General features: G+C 45.1%; 1 protein-coding gene across 1 annotated transcript in view; it reads left to right on the top strand.

Moving 5' to 3' along the window:
- The first annotated feature begins 20,590 nt into the window (after positions 1-20,590).
- Positions 20,591-21,710, top strand: part of LOC132655948 (myosin-IIIb-like) — a 44,012-nt gene continuing 42,892 nt past the window's right edge. The window contains exon 1 of the mRNA XM_060390483.1: positions 20,591-20,656. The gene's annotated coding sequence lies outside the window, so the exon portion shown is untranslated. The remainder of the gene's footprint in view (positions 20,657-21,710) is intronic.

The raw sequence follows: 21,710 nt of genomic DNA, 5'->3' as shown, positions 1-21,710 counted from the left end.
GGTTTTAGTTTTGTTTTTTTTTTTTAATTTTTAAAGATGCTCTTAAAATGGATTTTTTTTTAAAAAAATTGTTAAAATATTTTAAAAGTCAGAAATTTCAACATGGGAGCTCCCCAGGCCATTTATGTTGAGGATCAGCTAAAATGTCCTCCGGAGCATGAGCGGTCTGCTGACCTCTCTCCATCTCTAGGCTGCCCTGGGACAGCACTGTTTGTGGATGGCCTTTCCCCATGGAGACTATCTACCTGACACTGGTGTGTGACCCCGTGAGTCCCTGCTACCATCCCCATGTGCCTGTGGTATTCACATCAGCCTCTGGGGCTCATTTGAGAGACTAGAACCTCTGCTAGAGAAAGATGAATCCAGAGATGGCTGACCTTTGGATGCTTTGGCTGACCTTTGGATCAGCATTGGCTGGTTGTTTTATTGGCAATACAGATGTGGCCACTCTGATCTTCTCCACTTCCTACTTGTTCCTCCATTCTTCTCATTCAAAACAGATTTTCTAAAATGGTTAAAGGGTGCTGAGTGAAGTCGGCACTTCTTCCTGTGCAGAAATCACACGCTTGTGAAGATGAGGGCCATTTGTTTATTAGATGGTTGGCTGCATATTAGATCACCTCTGCAGTGTGCTAGCCTCCTGGATTGGAGACCAGCAGAAAATTATTTCTTAATCTAATTTTATGCTTAATTCATAGATTTGAAGCCCATGCTTTTTATCGCTGTTTCCGCTAGCTTGAAAAAACTCTATTAATGCTCTAATTATGATTTTTCTTCGGGTTTTTTTGTTTGTTTGTTTGTTTAGCCTAAGGCTGTTTGATGGGTAGACAGAGTTTTATAGATTAAGCAAGCAGATGTGGTTCACTTATAGAGGAAAATGAGGAAAGAAAACTGTTTGGAGGGAGTGATTATAATCAGTGTCCTAATTTAAGCAAGGATCTACACAGAGCATGGAGCTCTTCTGGATGCCACACTTCAACATTGCTCTGGAAGTGATGGAGCCTTCTCTCCCTGGCCCTCAGCATGCCGACCTTGGATATCAGAAACTTTTCACCCTCACGTGAAAAAGGAATGGAATAGTTCAGAGACCCAAAGGCATGTAGACACTGCCCTTGCCGCTCAGGAACCAGTTATGTGAACTGGGCAAGGGATTGGCCTTCTCTGGGCATCTGTTTCTATACCCCGACCCAGGCTGCCTTTATCACAGGACTTGACTCAGTTCTACAGGGCAGTCGGTGGGATGCTGCCCGAGTGCGGAACACTTACCTCTCCGGCTGCACAGGCTGCATGTTTCTGCTCTGGCATCTCTGCTCGTTCGGTGACCGCATAGGGCTGTTCATGTTGAAATCTCACATCCTGGCGTCTTTATAGAGGGATCAGTACCAAGAGCCCAGTGAGGGGGAGAGATCCTTCCTTAGCACGGGGAAGGGGCAGAGGAGAGGTCATGGCTGCCACCCCACCTCACACAGAAGAGAACGGGGAGAGGAGTAGAGAGGCCTGGTGTCTGTTTTGTGGGCCTGTAGCACTGAGGTACTCACCTGACTGAGGTTTGGCACCGTGTTAGCCTTGCTCAGAGTGATTTCCCGTGGTGTGGCCTGGTCATCTATACACAGTGGCCTCCACCTTTCCCCCTTTTACTGCTGTGATAACCTTTCATTGTCTTTTAATTCCAGGAAATTCTTTCTTGATTTCTCCTTTGACCCATTCATCATCAATCAGTAGTGAGTGAATATCTGTGAGTTTGTGTATTTACTAGGGATTTGTTTGCTGTCCGTTTAGATTTTTATTGCATCCTGTTAGCTTAGGATACCCGGAGTGATCTCGGTCATTTTGAATTTATAAAAATCTGTTTTATGTCCCAGGATGTGGTCTTTTTAGACATGAGCATAATGTGTAGTCTTTGCTGTTTGGATAGAATATTCTGTAGGTATCTGTTAAGTTCATTTGATGTTTGATGTCATTTAATTCTGATATTTCTGTTTATTTTGGGTTCAGAGGACCTGTAAAAGCAGTGTGTTGGTGAATATTAATATTTATTATTGATTTATCTTTTAGTTAAACAGTGGTTATTCCTAAACCAGCTATATACCATACAGAGACTGGGATTTATTTAATTAACCTAGAGCACAATGCTGGGCAATAGTTATCCTAAACCTCCAAACCCACATAGCTTCCTCCCATTCAGATTTTCCGCATTATACTTGCTTTTAGTCATATCTTAGGTCCAGTTCATCTCTCCTGGTGTTTCCAGGTCCTTTCCTCTCAGACCTCTCTTTTCTGAACCCTCCTCCCACTTGATTCTCTTTCCTCCCCTCTGGACCAGAGTGTCCCACTCTATTCTCTCCATTGCTCAGCATTGGCTGGTTGTTTTATTGGCAATACAGAGAACAAATGGTGGCATGTTCACACAACTTGAGACAGGTGACACTTAGAATAGGCATCACTATGCAATGTCCAGATTGAAATCAGATAGTGGGGTACAGAAACCCACATTTGAATGAACAAGGTTAAATTGTATACATTCCACAAAAACATTTACCAACGGGATAGCAAAATCACCCACTGTGAATGGGCTGCTGTTGATTTGTGTCTTTAAAACCAGTTACATCTTTTAAAAGATTTGTTTATTTTTATTTTATATGTATGGATCTTTTGTCCACATGTATTTCTTTGTAGCACGTGCATGCAGTACTTGCAGAAGCCAGAAGAGGGCATCAGAACCCCTGGAACTAGAGTTACAGATATGGCAGTCATGTGAGTGCTGGGAACCAAAGCCAGGTCCTCTGGAAGAGAAACCAGTGCTTTTATTCACCAAGACATCTTTCCAGATGAAATTGATTCAGGAATATTTGTTCAGTGCTTTCCATGTACAGCTATTAAAAAACCTATAGCAAAGTTTTTTGTTACAATAAAACCACAAAGTAAATAAACTTATGAAATATATTGAAATGTGTAAAAATCCAAAAGGAGACAAGAAAAGAAAACTAACTCCAGATAATATTAATAGAAAATTTAGGCCATCCAAAGGATTAAACAAAAATTTCTAAACAAGAACAATAATAATAACAACAAAAATGTATCTAGACCTAACACAAACTTATCAATAATTATTAAATGTAAGTGGCCTAAAAGTAGCATATATGGCCCTGAGGCACTCAGTTTTTGTTGTGACACAGGTAGAAGATGGAAAAAGCATACAGAGCAGATCACTGCACAGATGAATATGCACTTGTCTCTTGGAGTTCTCTATGTCAGGAACCTGGCGCGGCTTAGCTCGGTTTCCTACTTTTGGGTCTCACGGGTTTCGTTTGGGACATTATCTGGGGTTTCGACCTAGCCAGAGTTCAGCAAGATTAAAAAAAAAAAAAAAAAAAAGTGAATTTGCTGGTAGAATTTACTTCTTTGTGGTTATAAGGCTGAGATATTGATTAATTTTTTTAATAAACAATACTTTTCTAAACTATTTGAATTTCATACATTCATACAATGTATTTTAGTCATATGCATGCTTGGCTCCTCCTCACTTCTTTCAGATCCACCTCCTGCCCCTCCAAACCTCAACTTTGGGTCTTCTTTACCTTTTATCACCCACTGAGTTCAATTTTTGTTGTCCATGTGTTTATGGCTGTGGTCCCGTCCACTAGAGCATCATTGGGCTATCTGGTCAACCGGGGTCCACACTTATAAAGAAACTGATTCTCCTTCCCCAGGAGCCAGGGACTATCAGTAATTCCTCAGTTAGGAGAGAGAGTTCATATGCCCCTCCCCTCTCCAGGATCATATATTTGTTTGTCTAGATGAAACAGACTAGTTCCTCAAAACAAAACAAAACAAAACAGGAAATACTAAAACTAGCCCAAGATTAAACAGAGAATCCGAAGGGCCTTACACTGTTAAGAGCAGGGGCTGCCGAGATTCCCAGCACCCACGTGGTGGCTCACAACTTCTGCCGCTCCAGTTGTAGGGTGATCCATGCTCTCTCTGGCCTCCTCAGGCACAAAGCATGCACCATATTTCATAGACATCCATGCAGGAAAGACACGGATGCACAAAAATATACTGACAGCAACGGGCCAAAAGCTTTAAATTCACAACCAAAATTCTTGCAAAGATATAGTTCCATCAAATAATCAAATATTAAAGAAACCAATCCTATACAGGATCTTTCAGAAAACAGAAGTGAAGCACCTCCCGACTCATTTTATGAGGCCAGCTGTGCCTGAGAACCCAGATTAGATAAAGATAACAAAAGACCCATGGTGTTCAATCCGTCCACATAAGAAAAGACGAGCTCATAGCACCACAATAGCCTGGAGGGAAACCTGGGAACGCAGGACTGGTTTAGTGTGTGAGAGCAAGCTAATGCATTCGGCCCCATGAACAACCTAAAGCCTAAAAAGGACAAGCAATTCATGATTAAAATAAAGCAGACAGAAAACTAGAAATAAAAAGGGAAATTCTTTGACCAAGATTTTGGCAGTAGCCTCGGGTGTGATAAAACCAGGGAGACTCCTTACATTCCAGGTCATTTTACCTGGGACCTACCACGTTCCAGCAACGTCCCAAGGCCACTATTCCCCAAACCGAGCTTAATCATCTCTGACCCAGAGCCCAGCGGTTGTTTGGAGGATAAGTGAGCCTGGATTCTTTTTTTTTTATATATTAATTATAGTTTATTCATTTTGTATCCCAGCTGTAGCCCCCTCCCTCATTCCCTCCCAATCCCACCCTCCCTCTCTCATCTCCTCCCGTGACCCTCTCCAAGTCCACTAATGGGGGAGGTCCTCCTTCCCTTCCATCTGACCCTAGCCTATCAGGTCTCATCAGGACTGGCTGCGCTGTCCTCCTCTGTGGCCTGGCAAGGCTGCTCCCCACTTGGGGAGGTGATCAAAGAGCCAGCCACTGAGTTCATGTCAGAAATAGTCCCTGTTCCCCCTACTAGGGAACCAACTTGGATACTGGGCTGCCATGGGCTACATCTGAGCAGGGGTTCTAGGTCATATCCATCATTGGTTGGACTATCAGTCTCAGAAAAGACCCCTGTGCCCAGATTTTTTGGTTCTGTTGCTCTCCTTGTGGAACTCCTGTCCCCTCCAGGTCTTACTATCTCCCCCTTCTTTCATAAGAGTCCCTGATCTCTGTCCAAAGTTTGGTTATACACTGCCAGGTGGAGTCTTTCAGAGGCCCTCTGTGGTAGGCTCCTGTCCTATTTCCTGTTTTCTCCTTCTTCCAATATCCATCCTGTTTGTCTTTCTAAGTGAGGATTGATCCTCTCACCCAGGGTGAGCCTGGATTCTTACATAGTGGGTCTCTCTCGAAGACCTCATGCAGGAGTCTGTGGAAGGAACAATATGCAGCCGGACCATCGGTTTGCTGAACAAGGGTTCCAGCTCTGAGAAGGCTGTGTGACCAGAAGCTGGCAGTGATCTGGAGCTTGGAAGCCACCTAGGAAAGAAAACCAGCATCACTGCTCGGCGGCACGGCGGGGACCTGGAAATGAAATTTCTGACAGCCAGGAAGCTGGCGGTGGATCCAGGCTGTTATGAAGCAACAACTCAGCAAGGAACGACTCGCTAAGGAGGCCAGGGAGGCTTTGTTATTTATTTTTTAATGAAGGGACTCAGAAGGAAAAGCTTTTGTTTAATCAGCATTACAGCCTGCCATAAAGAGCAATGTTTCATGAAGGTTATTCTCTCGTGCAATGGGAGTGCTCAAATCTGTGGCCTGAGCTTTTGGTTTTTGAGCTTTATATCTGTCAGCTCGACTCCCCCGGATTTCTTCTTACTGATCTGGAACTTCCGGGTTCCTGGAACTTTCCTGACAAACTCCGTCTCCAGACCAGTTCAAAAAGAAAACTCTGAAGTTCACTGGTGAGGCAAACTGGGCCTGTAGTGTTGGGATCGCCAGTGCCCAGCCCTCATCCAGTTACTGGTGTGCCCTGGTCTCCCCGGAATTGCTAATAAAACACATCGTTGTAACCACGCCTAAAGCTAAGCCTAATCGCAGTGCTGAAGTGTGATTATCTCTCACGGTGCCCTAAGCAAAGCGGAGAGTTGAGTTAAGGAGAGCCAGCGACCAGGGAAGTCTGAAATAAGCCAGCTCTTCACTCAAGTTCTCAGGAACCAGCAAAGGCCTGGCAGTCACTACTGGAGACTTACAGCTTTCAACAGCACAGTGCTGGGAGACTGGATGATTGGGTGCGCAGTCATCTGGGTTCAGGGGCACGCATGGCACTGTGGGGTAGTAGCTATGGTGGGCACCAGTCTCAGGAAGTCTGAGGTTAATGTGTGGCCTCAGGTGTAAAAACAGGATGACAAACACCCACTTTCTAGAGGACTGAATGGATCACATCTGTTTGCCTGTGTCCACTCACCAGAAGTGTACCTGGCTTTTAACAAGTGTCACAGAAGTGTTTGCTGTCATTACCCATTGCCCCGGGTCCTAGGGGTAACTTCTTTCCATTTAGTGTCCGCAGCTGCAAGGCTGGAGACATTGGGCTGTCTACCTCAAAATGCAGTCTGGGGACCCCACATGTCAAATAATATAAGGGACCACCTTAGACAAAATCTCTTAGAGTCTGGGTTGTATATCATCATCATCATCATCATCGTCATCATCATCATTATCATCATCATCATCAATATTTTGATCATATTGCCTAGGAGGGTCTTAACCTCCTTGACCCAAGTGATCCCCCTGTCTCAGCTCTTCAATGGCTGGGACTACTAGTATGCCACCATACCTAGCTCAGATCAGGACCTGGAAAAGAGCTCTTAAAATGTCTTTGAAGTGATTCAGATTTGAGTTTTTTTAATGAGAGCAGAACCTGCCTGTGTAAGTGACAGCTGTCACTGGGAGACTTGGGGAGGAGGAAGAGAGAAGGTGTGGGAGGGACCACCCTACACTCTGACCCTGGACTCTGTCACTGTATCTGAGTCAGCACCTGGATGGGGCACTCTTCCCCAGATGGGCTACCTTTTTCGCAAAGGTCCACAGGCTGCTCGTGGAGTTCTACGACAAAAAGTCCCTTTCCAACTGTGTGTGGTCTCCGGAAGACCTGCTGAATGGTTGTGTCAATAAACACAAGAAGGTCAGCAAGGAGCGCTCCATCTGTCAGGTGCTCTGGTTGACAATATTTCTATCCCACACTAGTGTGACACAGCACTGCGCCTGCATCTCCCCCCAAACTCCCGTTCTTCAGAACTTTAGGGCAGGTGCCCTATTGTCTCAGCTTTCCTCTCCTCTTTCCCCTGAATGGACCCGACACTTGGCTCAGTGCTCCTCACGAAGTGGTCCTTTCATGTGAGTTTGTGGAAGGGATCTTCAGAGCATCCTCATCCAGCTGACTCCTTGGATGGTGTTTCCAGGCTCGCTTAGCCAGGGAACGAAAGAAACAGAAACAAAGACAGTGGAAAATCCCCTGTCTCCATCACAAAGGCCTTTGCAGTATTAATATGGTGGAAGATACAGATCTTGATTAGTGTCTGGAAAAAGTAAAGCTGTACCAAGGCTCTCAAACTGTCAGCTGGTGGCTGCACACAACCCATTCATTCCTAGCTGCAAAGCAAGGCCGGTGCTACTGCAGCCAATACTGCTAATTAAAGGTGTAATGACAGTCAGCCAGCTCACTGTTAATTGATTCCTAATACTCCAATTACTTGTTTTTATGCCAGCTGGATTCAATCAAAAGGGGTCGGAAAAGTCCTCCAAAGCTTATAATTTTAAGATGATTTGCATATATTAACACGTGCACGCATCCCTGCCAAAGCCCAAGCAGAAGCACATCCGTATCTACCTCACTTACTCAGGAAAGCTTTTGAAAACTGAGCTCAATGCTTGGTGACAAATAGGTATTAATATTTCATCAACAAGAGGGAAATGATATTGCACCTTAGGCTTTGGTTCCCTGTTCTGTTTCCTTATCCTTGGCTGAAAAAAACAACTCTGAAGTTTTCTGATTTCAGTTGGTCACACAGCTCACTCTCCAGCATCTTTTTTGTCTTTGACAAGATGTGAGTTAGTGTCTGCATGTTCTCTATTTATCATCTCTACAGGCTGGCTTCTGCCTCCACTGCCAATCTGAAAGCCCTTACCAGCAAGGTCAATGGCCTCTTTATGGTTTCCAGCCTTCTTAGAGCCTTTAACTCTACTTACAGCTCTTTGAAACTTTGCCCTCTTTGGCTGGGATCCATCTAGAAGCCTTGCTGGGAGTGTTCTCCAGAAGCTGATTAACATACCCTGCCCAACAGGGAGGAGAGATAAGCAAGCATGAAGGCCTTCTGGGAAAAAGGGGGACAAAGGTGAGGGGCTCTTGGTGCTGATGATGGAAATTAGCTAGCCCACAGGAGCATCCAGACCAAAAGGGAACAGGAAATTCTAGTCCAATTCTGAGCTCTGGCTGTGTGTAAAGAGGTGAGTCAGGAACAGGTCCCTGGTGTGTGTGTGTGTGTGTGTGTGTGTGTGTGTGTGTGTGTGTATGTGTGTGTGTATGTGTGTGATGTGCCTACATAGGGTTGTAGATGCCCTGTTTGGTCTAGTCCATTTTGAGGCAAGGAGAGGATAATCAGGAAAGCTGCTAGCCTGGAAACATCGGGACAAGGAAAAAACAGTCTTTCTCTTGTTTGTTTGTTTGTTTGTTTGTTTTTTCAAGACAGCGTTTCTCTGTACCAGAATAGCCATGGCTACACAGAGAAACTCAGAGATCTCAGGCTGACATGGAACTTAGAGATCCACCTGGCCCTGGCCCTGGCCCTGGCCCTGGCCCTGGCCCTGCCCCTGCCCCTGCCCCTGCCCCTGCCTCTGCAGATTTTCAAGTGCTTCAAATTTAGAGGGAAAAAAAAAAGCATAAAGTTTACTTAAAATGAAAGGAGAGCATAAGCAACGATTCTGTCCCTGGGTATTTATCTACAAAATAGGAAAGCATGCCCTCCTACACACTAAATAGCTTTGTACAAAACTCATAGCAGCTGTTTTTAATAGCCCCCCACTGAACGCAATGAAGGGTGAGGAAGCTGCAGTAGATCTGCTTTTAAAATGTGCTGAGTGAAACACACACACACACACACACACACACACACACACACACGCAACAATGAGGATCAACACCAAAATGTACTAAATAAAAAAGTCTATTTTTTTCTATTGTTTTATCAGGTTGCTGTTTAAATTGCTGCAGCCTTTCAAATGTTTAAAGAAGTTGTCCAACAAACCCACTAAGCTGTCTTTTTTTTACTCACTTTAGCAATAACCAACCTGTGCCAATACAGTGAAAATCAGAATGTAGTTGGTTATGGGCTGCGAGACCTTTAAATGTATAGGTGAGGGGGTGGGGCGCTCACACCGTATTCAACACCCAGTGGTCTGCAGCCAGGTGCTTCATGCTCATCCTTCCTTTAGTCCGAGCAACCATCGGCTCTGATGCATGGATTAAAAACTCAAAGAGCTAAGAGTGTGTGGGTCAGCTTCACACAGGCAGCAAGTGGCCAAAGCCAAGAATCAAGCAGTGGTCTCCCTCATCCCCAAAATATGTCTCATATGCCAATTCTAGCACCTCTGGGATAGAGAGCAATGTTACCTACCAACCATAGATTTGGAAGGTGTGGTAGAGAGAATGATGGCCTCCAAAGATGCCCATAGCCTAATCCCTGCCATCTTCAAATATGCCACCAGACAGGGCAGACAGTGCTGCAGACGAAGGAGAAGATGACCCTGGAGGGTTTAGTGTCATTGCCTGGTCCCGTGAGGAAGAGAGTGAAGCCACAGTCCAGGGTGGGGTCAGAGAACTGCTGGCTTTGAAGACAGAGGGGCCCTGAGCAGAGGAAGGCTGGAAAGGTACACAGGTTCCTGGCTGAATCTCCAGGAGGAGGACGGCCTGCTCACGTGCTCTGACATCTCCCCTTCAGACAGGGACAGGAACAAGCTGGCCTTGTTTTAAGGTGTGAAGTTTGTGCAGCAGCAGTAGGAACTAAAGAAAGGGATAACTGTTAACCAATCCAAAGCAAACTTCATTATCCCTTTTGATAGCCGTGTCTTGATTGGACATCTTCATGGCCAGGGCCAACCTAAGATGCATTTGTAGATGGGTGGAATGTGAGCAAAGTATATGATGTACATGTATAAAAATGCCACAATGCAGCTCATTGTTTGGTAGGTAGCGTATATTTGTGCCATAGGAAATCAAACACTGTGAAGACTTTCCTAGAGAAATGGCAATAACAAGGTCAGGTTTATTAAAATTCATAGACTACCCAAATAATTGGATAATTTATTACTCTCTCCACTGCAGTGGACGCTATCTGATATGTCATCTTAAGCCACAAAATTTATTACATGTATTCAGTAGTCTCCTTCATTCATTATTCCTTTATGGTCATTTTGATTCACAACATGCTGTGTGACCATGCAGATGCAATCATTTTAATGAGCAAGCGTACATGCAGGTAGACAAAAAGACACACACAAATTCCTCAGGGCCCCAAGATTTCTGTTCTCAGGATTAGTTTACTTGCCATCTTTGAGTTAAGTTGATGCATAAATATTTAAAAGTTTATCAGGTATCTTATTACAAGAGGATATAAATAATTCAATACAGAAAATGACCCCTCTGGAGTTGATATACGTGTCACACAATATAAATTTCATATAAATGAGGAATTTCAATCTTAGACTAAGTTGCTTTGGTCATTAATCTTTTCTCCAAAAAATGGATTAGAACTTCTGCCAGGGAAAGGACACCCTGACATCTATTAGATCTTATAAAATTTTTGATTTATTTCTTTTCCATTGTAGTTAATTTTGAAAGTTGGGAAAATCTTGATATTAACAGATATGGAAAATCCTTTGGTGCAGTGTAAGAGTCTGGTAGGAATTCAAGTCTTAATTAGACTGCAACGCTGCCCATTCATCATTTGATTTTCTCATTGGAGACCTAATAACTGGTCCTATGGGATGCTGAAGTGTTACTTGGGAGCTAAGAAAACACAAAATTAAATTTACCTCTGACTTTTCTAAGAGTATTATTCTTGTTCTAGAGTCTATGTGACCTATCAGAACCTCTTTTTCCTATTAAATGAGAAGGGCACATTATCTGAATTCTCTTCAAATGCTAAAGGGATGTTTGATCCCAAATGAGTGAATTGTAATTCTACTGGGCCTTTCCCTCCCTCATAGCATTTCTTAATATCCATCAGCAATGTACTCTTTCAGTGTGGCTAATGTATATTGTTGTGGCACCTGCCATCTTTAAGGGTGTTGATATATTTGGATTTGAGTAAATACGAGACACAGAGGACGGGCCCTGTCCGGTGCTTTTATGTCAATTATGAAAGGTTGCCCAAAGTGCTGTGCAACTGTATGATGGGTTGAAAAGTTGTCCTCATCTCTGGGCACAAGAAACCCAGATGAACTAGGGTCACACACGGTAGAGGAGTCTTTGGTTGGATTCTTTTAGCTCCTGTTGTTTTTTTGGCTGGGTAACTTTGGGCAATAACCTCTCCAGTCTTTCGTCATTCAAAAACCGGGTGTGAGACAGTAACGCTATCCTGTATTTACTTCTTAGGCAGCCCTCCTAAAGGCATTGTTGATTCTCTAAATGGACTCAGGGGAAGCAGAGTGTTCACAGAATGTTCACGGTTTCCCCATCTCTTTGAGGTAGCGGCCATCTGGCTGTTTGCAAACTGTTTTGTCAAGTTTGTTTTCTAAATACCCTAAGACCTTATGCATTTCACAAGTCTTGTGTACAAAAGGAGCTTGCTAAACCCCATCCATTCACCCAGCACACATGTTTTGAGAACTCGCTCTTGCCAGCCACTGGGATAGGACAGCTGGTGGTTAGGCGGCTATCCCAGCCTGCCAAGAGATCTGGCAAGAGGTGGGCATCGTAAAAAGGAACGTTCCAGATCCCAGATCTTGATAAAGAGGTCTTGTTCTTTGCTAATACCATGGTTTACCGAGCAGGAGGGATTGGGGAGGGGAGGGGCAGTGATGTGGTTGGTTGCCAAGGAAACCTCTCTGGGTTGAAAAATAGCAGGTGAGGGCAGGGCTGTGCAGAAACAATGTCTTCGTGCTTAGCCTTTCCTGACTGCAGAGGACTGAGAGAAGAAAGCTGGCCTGTGATGGGCAGTTAGAGAGGGCCAGAGGTGCTTAGGAGAATTAAGAAGCTAATTCATCAGCTTGAATGAGAGATGGCAGGTCTCTGAAACAGTGGTGAGGTAGACGGGATTGTATCCTGGGAGCCCTGCTCAGCACCTAAGTGAGAAAGGGAGCAGAGCCAGTGGCTGAAGACAGCTCATCCACGAGAAATAGTCTTCAGAGAGTTAACTGTGTTTATTTCTTTTGATTGTTATCTAGTGGTGCTGTGTCTTTTAAATGGGTTTCAGAAACCTTATGCATGTTTAAATCATGTTTCCAGCAGTGGGGCTTTACCTTGAAATCACTAGGTAGGGGCATTCACGGGGTGAGTTGACTAAAGCTTTGGTGAAGGCACACCGTGACGCCAAGTCCTAGGCACCACTGCATCTTTGTTGACAGAATAAGCCGCACTGTACTTTGACTAGAGGGTGACTCATAAAGACTCATTTCAAAATGCAAATTCTGAAAGTATTCCAGCGCGGTCTCTCCACAGCGTGACTGGGGAACTGGCATGACAGTATCACATAGTTTTAAGTAATCCACATGATGGGAGATGGCCTTCTCTGCAAAAAGAGGCGTAGAAGCTACCTTAGGGAACCACATCAACACCGCAGTCCTCATCCTGGTTCTCCTTCTGCAACCATTCTTTCTGTGTGTTCCTTTGCCCACAGGTGTGGTCTTCCTGTGCCTAGTACTGCGCGCACGTGCGTGCATGTGCGTGTGCGTGTGCGTGTGTGTGTGTGTGTGTGTGTGTATACAGATAGGCGCATATCTGATTCCTATAGCTTTTAATCTCTCACTGGTACACTGGGTACACTGGGTATCACTGTTTTCCATTCAGGGCAGGTTGAATACCCAGTGGTCCTCTTCTCACCAACAAGATTTATTTATTTATTAAGAAAAATATCAGGTGTAGGAGTTCCCTGGTAGAGTTTTTGGGGTCACTCAGGTATACTATCATATCATCTGCAAACAGTGATACTTTGACTTCTTCCTTTCCAATTTGTATCCCCTTGATCTCCTTCAATTGTTTTATTGCTCTAGCAAGGACTTCCAGAACTATGTTGAGGAGATATGGAGAGAGTGGCCAGCCTTGCCTTGTCCCTGATTTCAGTAGGATTGATTTAAGTTTCTCTCCATTTAGTTTGATGTTAGCTATAGGTTTGCTCTATATTGCTTTTATTATGTTTAGATATGTGCCTTGTATCCCTGATCTCTCCAATACTGTAAACATGAATGGATGTTGGATTTTGTCAAATGCTTTTTCAGCATCTAAGGAGATTATCATGTGGTTTTTTTTTCTTTCAGTTTGTTAATATGGTAGATCACATTGATGGATTTCTGTAGACTGAACCACCCCTGCATACCTGGGATGAAGCCTACTTGGTCATAGTGGATGATATCTTTGATGTGTTCTTGTATTCGGTTTGCAAGTATTTTGTTGAGTATTTTTGCATCAATGTTCATAAGGGAGATTGGCCTGAAATTCTCTTTCTTTGTTGGGTCTTTGTGAGGTTTAGGTACCAAGGTGACTGTGGCTTCATAGAATGAGTTTGGTAGTGTTTCTTCTGTTTCTATTTTGTGGAATAGTTTGAAGAGAACTGGACTTAGCTGTTCTTTGAAGGTCTGGTAGAATTCTGCACTGAAACCATCTGGTCCTGGGCTTTTTTTGGATGGGAGACTTTCAATAACCACTTCTATTTCCTTGGGGGATATAGGACTATTTAATTGATTTACCTGGTCTTGATTCAGCTTTGGTAAGTGGAATCGATCAAGAAAATTGTCCATTTCATTTAAATTTTCAAATTTTGTGGCATATAGACTTCTCAGACAATTAGGAATAGCACTTCCTTAAGATCCAGACATACCACTCCTAGGCATATATCCAAAAGAGGCTCAAGTACACAATAAGGACATTTGCTCAACCATGTTTGTAGCAGCTTTATTTGTTATAGCTGGAAGCTGGAAACAGCCCAGATGCCCCTCAACTGAAGAATGGATGCAGAAATTGTGGTACATCTACACAATGGATTACTACTCAGCAATGAAAAATAAGGAAATCATGAAATTTGCCGGTAAATGGTGGGACCTGGAAAGGATCGTCCTGAGTGAGCTGTCCCAGAAGCAGAAAGACACACATGGTATATACTCACTCATATAAACATATAATATAGGATAAACCTACTAAAATCTGTACATCTAAAGAAACTAATAAAGAGAGAGGACCCTGACTAAAACGCTCAATCCCTGTCCCTAAAGGCAGAGGATGGACATCAGAAGAAGAAGAAAACAGGAAACAAGCTAGGAAACTGCCGCAGAGGGCCTCTGAAAGGTTCTGCCCTGCAGACTATCAAAGCAGACCCTGAGACTTATGGCCAACTGTTGGGCAGAGTGCATGGAATATTATGTAAGAAGTGGGAAATAGTAAGATCTGGAGAGGATGGGAACTCCACAAGGAGAGCAACTGAACCAGAAAATTTGAACACAGGGGTCTTCCCAGAGACTCATACTCCAACCAAGTACCATGCATGGAGATAACCTAGAACCCCTGCACAGATGTAGCCCATGGCAGTTTAGTGTCCAAGTGGGTTACATAGTAATGGGAAGAGGGACTGCCTCTGACATAATCTGATAGGCCTGCTCTTTGATCACCTCCCCACTGAGGGGGGAGCAGCCTTACCAGGCCACAGAAGATGACAATGCAGCTACTCCTGATGAGATCTGATAGACTACGATCAGAAGGAAGGAGAGGAGGACCTCCCCTATCAGTGGAATTGGGGAGGGGCATTCGTGAAGAAGAGGGAGGGAGGGTGGGATCAGGAGGGGAGGAGGGAGGGGTTTATGGGGAGATACAAAGTGAATAAAGTATAATTAATAAAAGTTAAAAAAAAACAAGTTCTGAAAAAAAAAGAAAAATATCAGTTGGTGACTTTGGTTGAATTCTCATTTGACTTAGAATGTCATTTGGAATTGAGGGATAAAACCCATGAAATGAAAATGTGGATATTAAAATAGAGCAGAAAATGGATGATTTGCTTCTGTCTGAAACGCATCTGTTTAGAATGCACTGTAATAGGATGTTCTTGGCAAAAAATTGTCTAGAGGAAAAAAAGCCAAAAGTTAGCTCTTCTTGGCAGCTTTTCAACCACTAAGTCTGGTAGTCCATAAACTGACGATGAGGAAGCTTTTTTTTTCTTTCTTAAATGGTCTTCCCTTTTGGAGGTCTTTCTACCTGTGTGTGCTGGGGTTATTCTTGCGCATACGTGTGGGCATTATATGATCATGAACCAGTGTGATGGAAAAAAAGTCTATTTCTGTCTATGAGAAAAAAAAAAGAATCTCATGCACACATTTCTCAGGTGGATTAGCTATCTGTTCAGTGGAATAAAACCGCATTCATTCATTCGCTCACCCACTCACTCACTCATATATCTCACCGTGGATCTATTTTAATTTTATGTGGTCTCATACCTAACACAGGGTCTGGCTAGGTGTAGGGAGCGCATGATGGGCATGATAGGTCCCTGTCTGTATGATGTTGACTGGTGATGGTGTGGATATTTTAAAAGCTGTGTGCACAGTTCTTTTGCTTCTGGGTTGTTGTCTTTGGTGGTGGTGGTGCTGGTGTTGTGAATGTGTGTGTGTGCGCCTCTTTATGGTGCTCTTGTTGTTAGCTCCGTTGGAGACAGTAGCCCGAGCAAATCTAAAATTAATAGGTTCTGTCTGGCTTGGTCTTAGAAATGAGAAATTAGGGATATGGATGCCAGGCTGCCGCTGCTCTCACACTGGGAATGTGGCATAACTCAGTTCTTACTGTGGAAATACTTAGGGCGGAGCAGGGCAGAGGGCCAGCCTCTTTTAGGATCCTGTTCCTCTCTATGGAGGTCACTCCGAGCTAAGAAGTACTGTCCAGTGTAAGGCGAGGAGTGAGGAGACAGCTGTATTACCAGGTCCGCCCCCTTGGGAAGGGCAGGGACAGGTCCTGGAACAGTCAGTTTGGCCACTCCTTTGCAGGGGCAGCTGGTGTTTTCACCCTCAGCCTGAGCAGACAGTCTATGACTGGTTGGTGACCTTCTGTGTCCTGTTTCACGGTCTGTAACTCCGTGCTGAAGTGGGACCCTGCTGGTTTCCGATTCTGCCCTCCCTCTCTTGCATTCTCAAAGCAAATTCCCAGCATCCCGAGGTCCACCTGTGTGAACTCCCCTCAATTCCGAGAAACATCTCAGCCCTCCCGCATGCTGTTGGAAAGTCCTGCCCCCAGTGAGACTCAAACCTGGCTCTTCTGGTAGAGCAGCAAGTGCTCTTAACCACTGAGCCATTACTCCAGGTTCCATGTTCCTTTTAAGATCCTTATGGCAGTGTATGGAAAGGCAAGAGCAGTGAGATCTTTGCTTTCGTTTTCTGTGTGCTCGTGTGCTTTGCTGGGCACTGACTTTCCTTCCTGCTGTGTGTGCACTAACCATTTCACAGCTTCCTCCAAAATGGCATCTCGATTCACCTGCTCCAACTTGACTCCTGATTCTGGGCCTCCCAATTTCCTATTCCTGGCATCTCTTCATTCTCCTTACCTCAGTCCTCTGCACACAACCCAGAGTGTGGGACTGAAAAACTATTGTATGCTTCTCCAACTTCAGAAACTAACCCCAGAAAACCATGGTGTTTGTCCTGTCACCTTGGTAGCTCTATAGAGTGAGCCTGACTGTATTTGTAGCGACTGTGCCCAGCACTCAGAGAGATGAGTTGTTTTGGTTGGGCAGTGTTTGGAAGGAAGGGCGTTGGCAGCCTGAAGTTGAGGCATAAAGAATCGTACTTATCAAATGAATTGCATGGGGACTGGCAAGAGTGGCTGCCATTGTGCCCGGCGTGCTGAGAGGAGACACAGGTAGATCAGGTTCACTCACTACAAGTCACCATCAAGTTAATCTTGACTAACGGAGGAGTGAAACCAGCAAGGACTTGGATTTGTCAGCCCCTCCTCTAGCAGCCACTTGGGGTAATCCACTTAGAACCTAGGTGGGAAGAAAGTCCTTTCCTCTGGGGCTAGTAAGAGAGTTCAGCTGTTGAGAGCCCTTTCCATACTTCCTGAGGACTGGGACTCTGTCAGGTGGCTTACATCAGGAGGTCTGATGCTCTATTCAGGCACCTGCCTGCCGGTAACATAGCATTTACACAAAACACGTATGCACAGAATAATCTTTAAAGAAAGTCCTTTTGTGACGGTGTGTACCATACATTCTAATCAACTCAGTCAGCTTTGTTTTCTGGGCCCGAAAAGGTCTGCTGTCCTCTGAAGAAATGAAAAGCCACACAGAGGCTGGATTCAGGAAATAGGTCATCCATGGGAGCCGCAGTTATTTTCCTTCCAGCTTTCTTCTAGGCTCACTTGAGATTACTTTTCTGCAAAGGGCAGATGTGGCCATCCCGGCTGAAAGGCAATTGAAGGGGGTGACAGGCTTTGGCCTTGGGCCCCGTCAGGCATCACAGATTCTGGGTCCTCAGAGCTTAGCTCTCTCTTTGTCTGGGCTGTTGAACTCCCACTAAATAGGGAAAACGCCTTCTTCTTGAAGTACTGATTTTCACATGGACATACACCATGTGTGCCCGCACCCCCCGCGACCACACACTGTAACATGCACAGTCCCCACGTACATCATGGACCCGGCACACACAGAGCACACACGTGCACCGCCCATGTGACACAGTTCACTTGATTTGTCCCCCGCAGCCTATAATAGAGCAGGCCCGTGGGATTATAAAACACTTTATTTCTGCACACAGTCTCTCAGCTTGAGGCCAAGAACTGAAGGGCATTAGTCATCAGTAATTTGCAGTTGCTTTTAAATGTATTTCACTCAGAGAGGTTTAAGGCATCAAACAGCTCAGATTTCCCCAGGCTTTGGTAAGGAAGTGAAAAATCTGATCATTTAGTTAATCATTGTCATGGCCGAGGCTGCGTATTGTTCCTTAGTGACCGCCAGCCACATCGTGGCTGGCCTGCGAATTAGGTGGCAATCGGAACCCTATTAAGAAAATTCCAGTCTGCCACAAATCTCTCTTTCTCCCAGTATTTGTTGATGTTTAAAGTTTAAAATCCATTGACCATCCAACAAGAAAACCCAGGGGTCAGCCCAGGCATCAGAGGCTTCCAAGCCTGTCTCCCCAGGAGGTTCAAGGTCAACAGCCCCAGGTTTGATGAACGCAGCAGCAAGCGTTTGCCTACAACAAGCTTTGAGGACTACTTCAGTCCTCTCAGTTTTCAGACCAAGGGGGGGGGGGGAGGATGGATGGTAAAGGGGAAGAGACTTCAGAGATTTGCCAGGATCTAGATGTCTGCCGTTCCTGGTCTGTCCTGGTCTGTCCTGGTCTGTCCTGGTCTGTCCGGGGGAGGAATGCTTCGTTCTCCTGCTCTAGAGTCAGTCTGCATGGTTATTAGCCTTTCATAAGCAGTGGGGACATGGATACCTTGTGGAAGGAAGGATATACCATGCCATTGAGACCATGACCTCTTCTAGCCTTACCGCCTCCCTTGTCAGAGGCAGTCACACACGCCATCCTGGTCCCCTCACCCCAAAAGGTTGGCCTTCTGCCCAACCAAAGGTCTATGAAAAGCAAAGACAAGCCTACTGTTCATGTCCTCTACAGCTCGGCCCTGCAGGAGGTTCTACCCTTTTGTTCAGGGACCTGTACATCCTCTCTCGCCTCTTAGGCAATCCTCTTCCTCTTCATATCTGTGTTAAACCTGTGCCCGTCTGAGGAGGCATTGAGACAAGGCTGCAGCGCCAACCCACACATGCACCTCACACCTCAGAATCCACACTAAACGCAGTGGTTTTGGAAGCTTCCTCCGGAGATGAGTTGAATGAGGTTGCCAGAGAGTCTTGGCAAGAAGGAAGTGGAGCAGTGATTTGTAGCCAAAGGAATTGCGAGGGCATTGGCCCGCAGGCTGTAGCAATCAGCCTGGCGAACTGTGGCCACACAAGAGGAATAAAGAAGGGTCAGGAACAAGGAGTTCAGGGGGAGAGTGTAGCAGAGCTGAAGGGCCCGTGTGGATGGTGGGAGATGATTGGGCCTTGTTCTAAAAGCAATAGTAATCTTAGGACTGTTCACAGATACCCCGGTACAGCCATGTGAGAATGAGATGGGGGCAGGGACCAGGGCCAGGAAGAGCAGCCGATAGAGGAGTAGCCGAGGTGATAAGAGGTCCAGAATCAGCAAGGCTCCACTTATCAGACCATGCACCTCGCAAAAGGTTACACTCCTTTGCCATAGAGACATATTTTTCTAATGTGACCACTGTAGTGGCCTGGGCGGCAGTGGTGACAGGTATTTGGAGTAGGGATGTATCTTCATTGTGGGGCTGACAGCACCTTCAGTCCAGAAGGGCTTTAGTAACCACCTACATATTTGTGAAACAATTTGGAACTTGTTGGAATTAATGCTATACATTTAGGAGAACCCTCTACCATCCGTATTCAAACTTCCTTGATCCAATCATAGTGTTTTTATTTTGATGAGAATATTTAGATTTCTTTATCTTATGTGTATGAGTTTTGCCTGCACGTGTGTCTATGCCTGGTTCCCTGGGAGGGTCAGAAGAGGAGACATCAGATGCCCTGGACCTGGAACCCACCGGTGGAGAAGACTGTGAACAATGAAATGTCAGATCATGTGGTAAGTACTGGGAAAGAGTATGCAACCAATGGGACCATCAAGGAAAGGGCATTGCCAGCAGAAATGAGAGCAGCCTTCCAGAAGAGATGGTCGTCTCTGGATGTTTGCTATAGTTAATACATATTATTATATGTGCTCTATAACTATACAGAACATATTATAGTGAGGATTCTGGAATTTTGGTTTCTTTAAAAACACACACACACACACACACACAGAAATATCATCAGAATGTGCTTTCATTTTAGTCCCAGCTGTAGGGATGTGGGGATGCTTTGGACTGTTGGCAGCAGCTGACCATGATTTGCCTTGTGTTCTGGTAGAAGCATGGTTTTGCCAGCTGCAGTTAATTTCTCCGATTGTGTGACATTTGGGAATTCTTGGAACTTTTCAGAGGTTATATAAATGCTGGAGCCACAAGAGTCAAGGTTGTTGCTTCCAGTTCTCAAAGAAGAAATAAATAGGAAGAAAATGGTACAGGGATCTCTCTCTCTCTCTCCCTTTTCCTCCTATCTAGTGATGGGTGTGAAAGAAGGTGAGGGGAGAAAAGGGTAGGAAAAAGAAGAACCCACAAAGTTGCAAAGACTAGCTACAATATTTAAATATAAATTCCCCCTGGCTTTTAAAACTTTCCTCTTCCTAAAAGCTTTATAGGTTTGGGAGCATTCTTCTCTGATCTGTGGCTTGTGTATATCACACCCTACCATCTAGAAGAGGTTTCTGAAATGGCATCGTCCTCCTGAGCACAGAATCTTGCCGGGCAGGTTTCTATTTATATCCCTCTCTGATAGACTTGATCAGCTCTAGGAGGTCCTGGGTGCAGGCTGCAGGTTGCTTTGATTTGAACCTGGCACAGGTAAGGCAACTCCACTAGGGACTAAATGAATGTCTTTTGCAAGGGCTGAGGCCGGGCTTCCTGGGATATCGAAGAAAAAGCCAGCTTCTGAGAATCTCAAATTGGCTTGCATGTGTGTGTTGGGGGTGAGGGATGCATCCTAGGAGGTGTCCCCGGATCTAGGGACCAAGCTCATGGGATCTAAGGATCTAAGCCTGGTGGCCCTCACGAGGCAGGGACGCAGATCCACCTCACCAGTGTTCTTTGTCTCAGGCAGGGTCTTCAGGTTCCAGCTTCTCTCTGTCCCTCCTCTTCTCCTGCTTCCTGTGGTCCCTGCTCCCCCTGACCTCATCACACACTCAGGCAGAAAGCCTCTCCTTCTGGTGTGCAGGCAGAACACTGAATACAGGAAGGTTTTGACCTTCTTAGCAGAGCTCACTTTCTTCTTCTCCTCCTCCTCCTCCTTTTTCTTTTCCTCCTCAACCTCTTCCTCCTCCTCCTCCTTTTTATGTGTATGTGAGGGTTTTTTTTGTTTTGTTTTTTCCATGTGTTTGTCTGATGTCCACTGAGGTCAGAGGAGGGCATTGGATCCCTCACAACTAGAGCTAGAGATGTTAAGCTACCATGTGGGTGCTGAGAACTGAGCAGTGGGTGCTCTTAGCTGCTCAGCCATCTCTCCATCCCCACAAAATTAACCTGTGGTGACAGGAGGAAACCGGCAGCACATAGGAGAATCGGCCACACACCTGAGTGAGTCGTTAGGCATTCACTGTGATCTGGGAAGAGGTGGGTCTCTTTTACTGCTTTGGTCCAGCATGGGAGCTTAGCTCCAGGCTTCTGAGAGAGCCCGGGTGAATGGGCAGGGTCTCTGTCAGGGGTGCCTTTCTTCTAGAGGTTAGTTTTCTTTCTTCATTAAACACGTAAATTTTAAGGACACTGTGTGGCATTTGTCTCTTGGATTTCTCTTTTGCTAAAATGGAGGCTTACTCTGCATTATTTATCTTCCTCTGCGCCCTGCCCTGGCTGCTGAGGGGCACGGAGAGGGAGTCATGTGCGTTGTGCTTTTCTGTGACTT

The sequence above is a fragment of the Meriones unguiculatus genome, chromosome 8, assembly GCF_030254825.1.
Source record: "Meriones unguiculatus strain TT.TT164.6M chromosome 8, Bangor_MerUng_6.1, whole genome shotgun sequence".
NCBI classification, from domain to species: Eukaryota; Metazoa; Chordata; class Mammalia; order Rodentia; family Muridae; genus Meriones; species Meriones unguiculatus.
The sequence above is the reverse complement of the archived record's forward strand: the minus strand, read 5'-3'. Positions and strand labels throughout refer to the sequence as shown.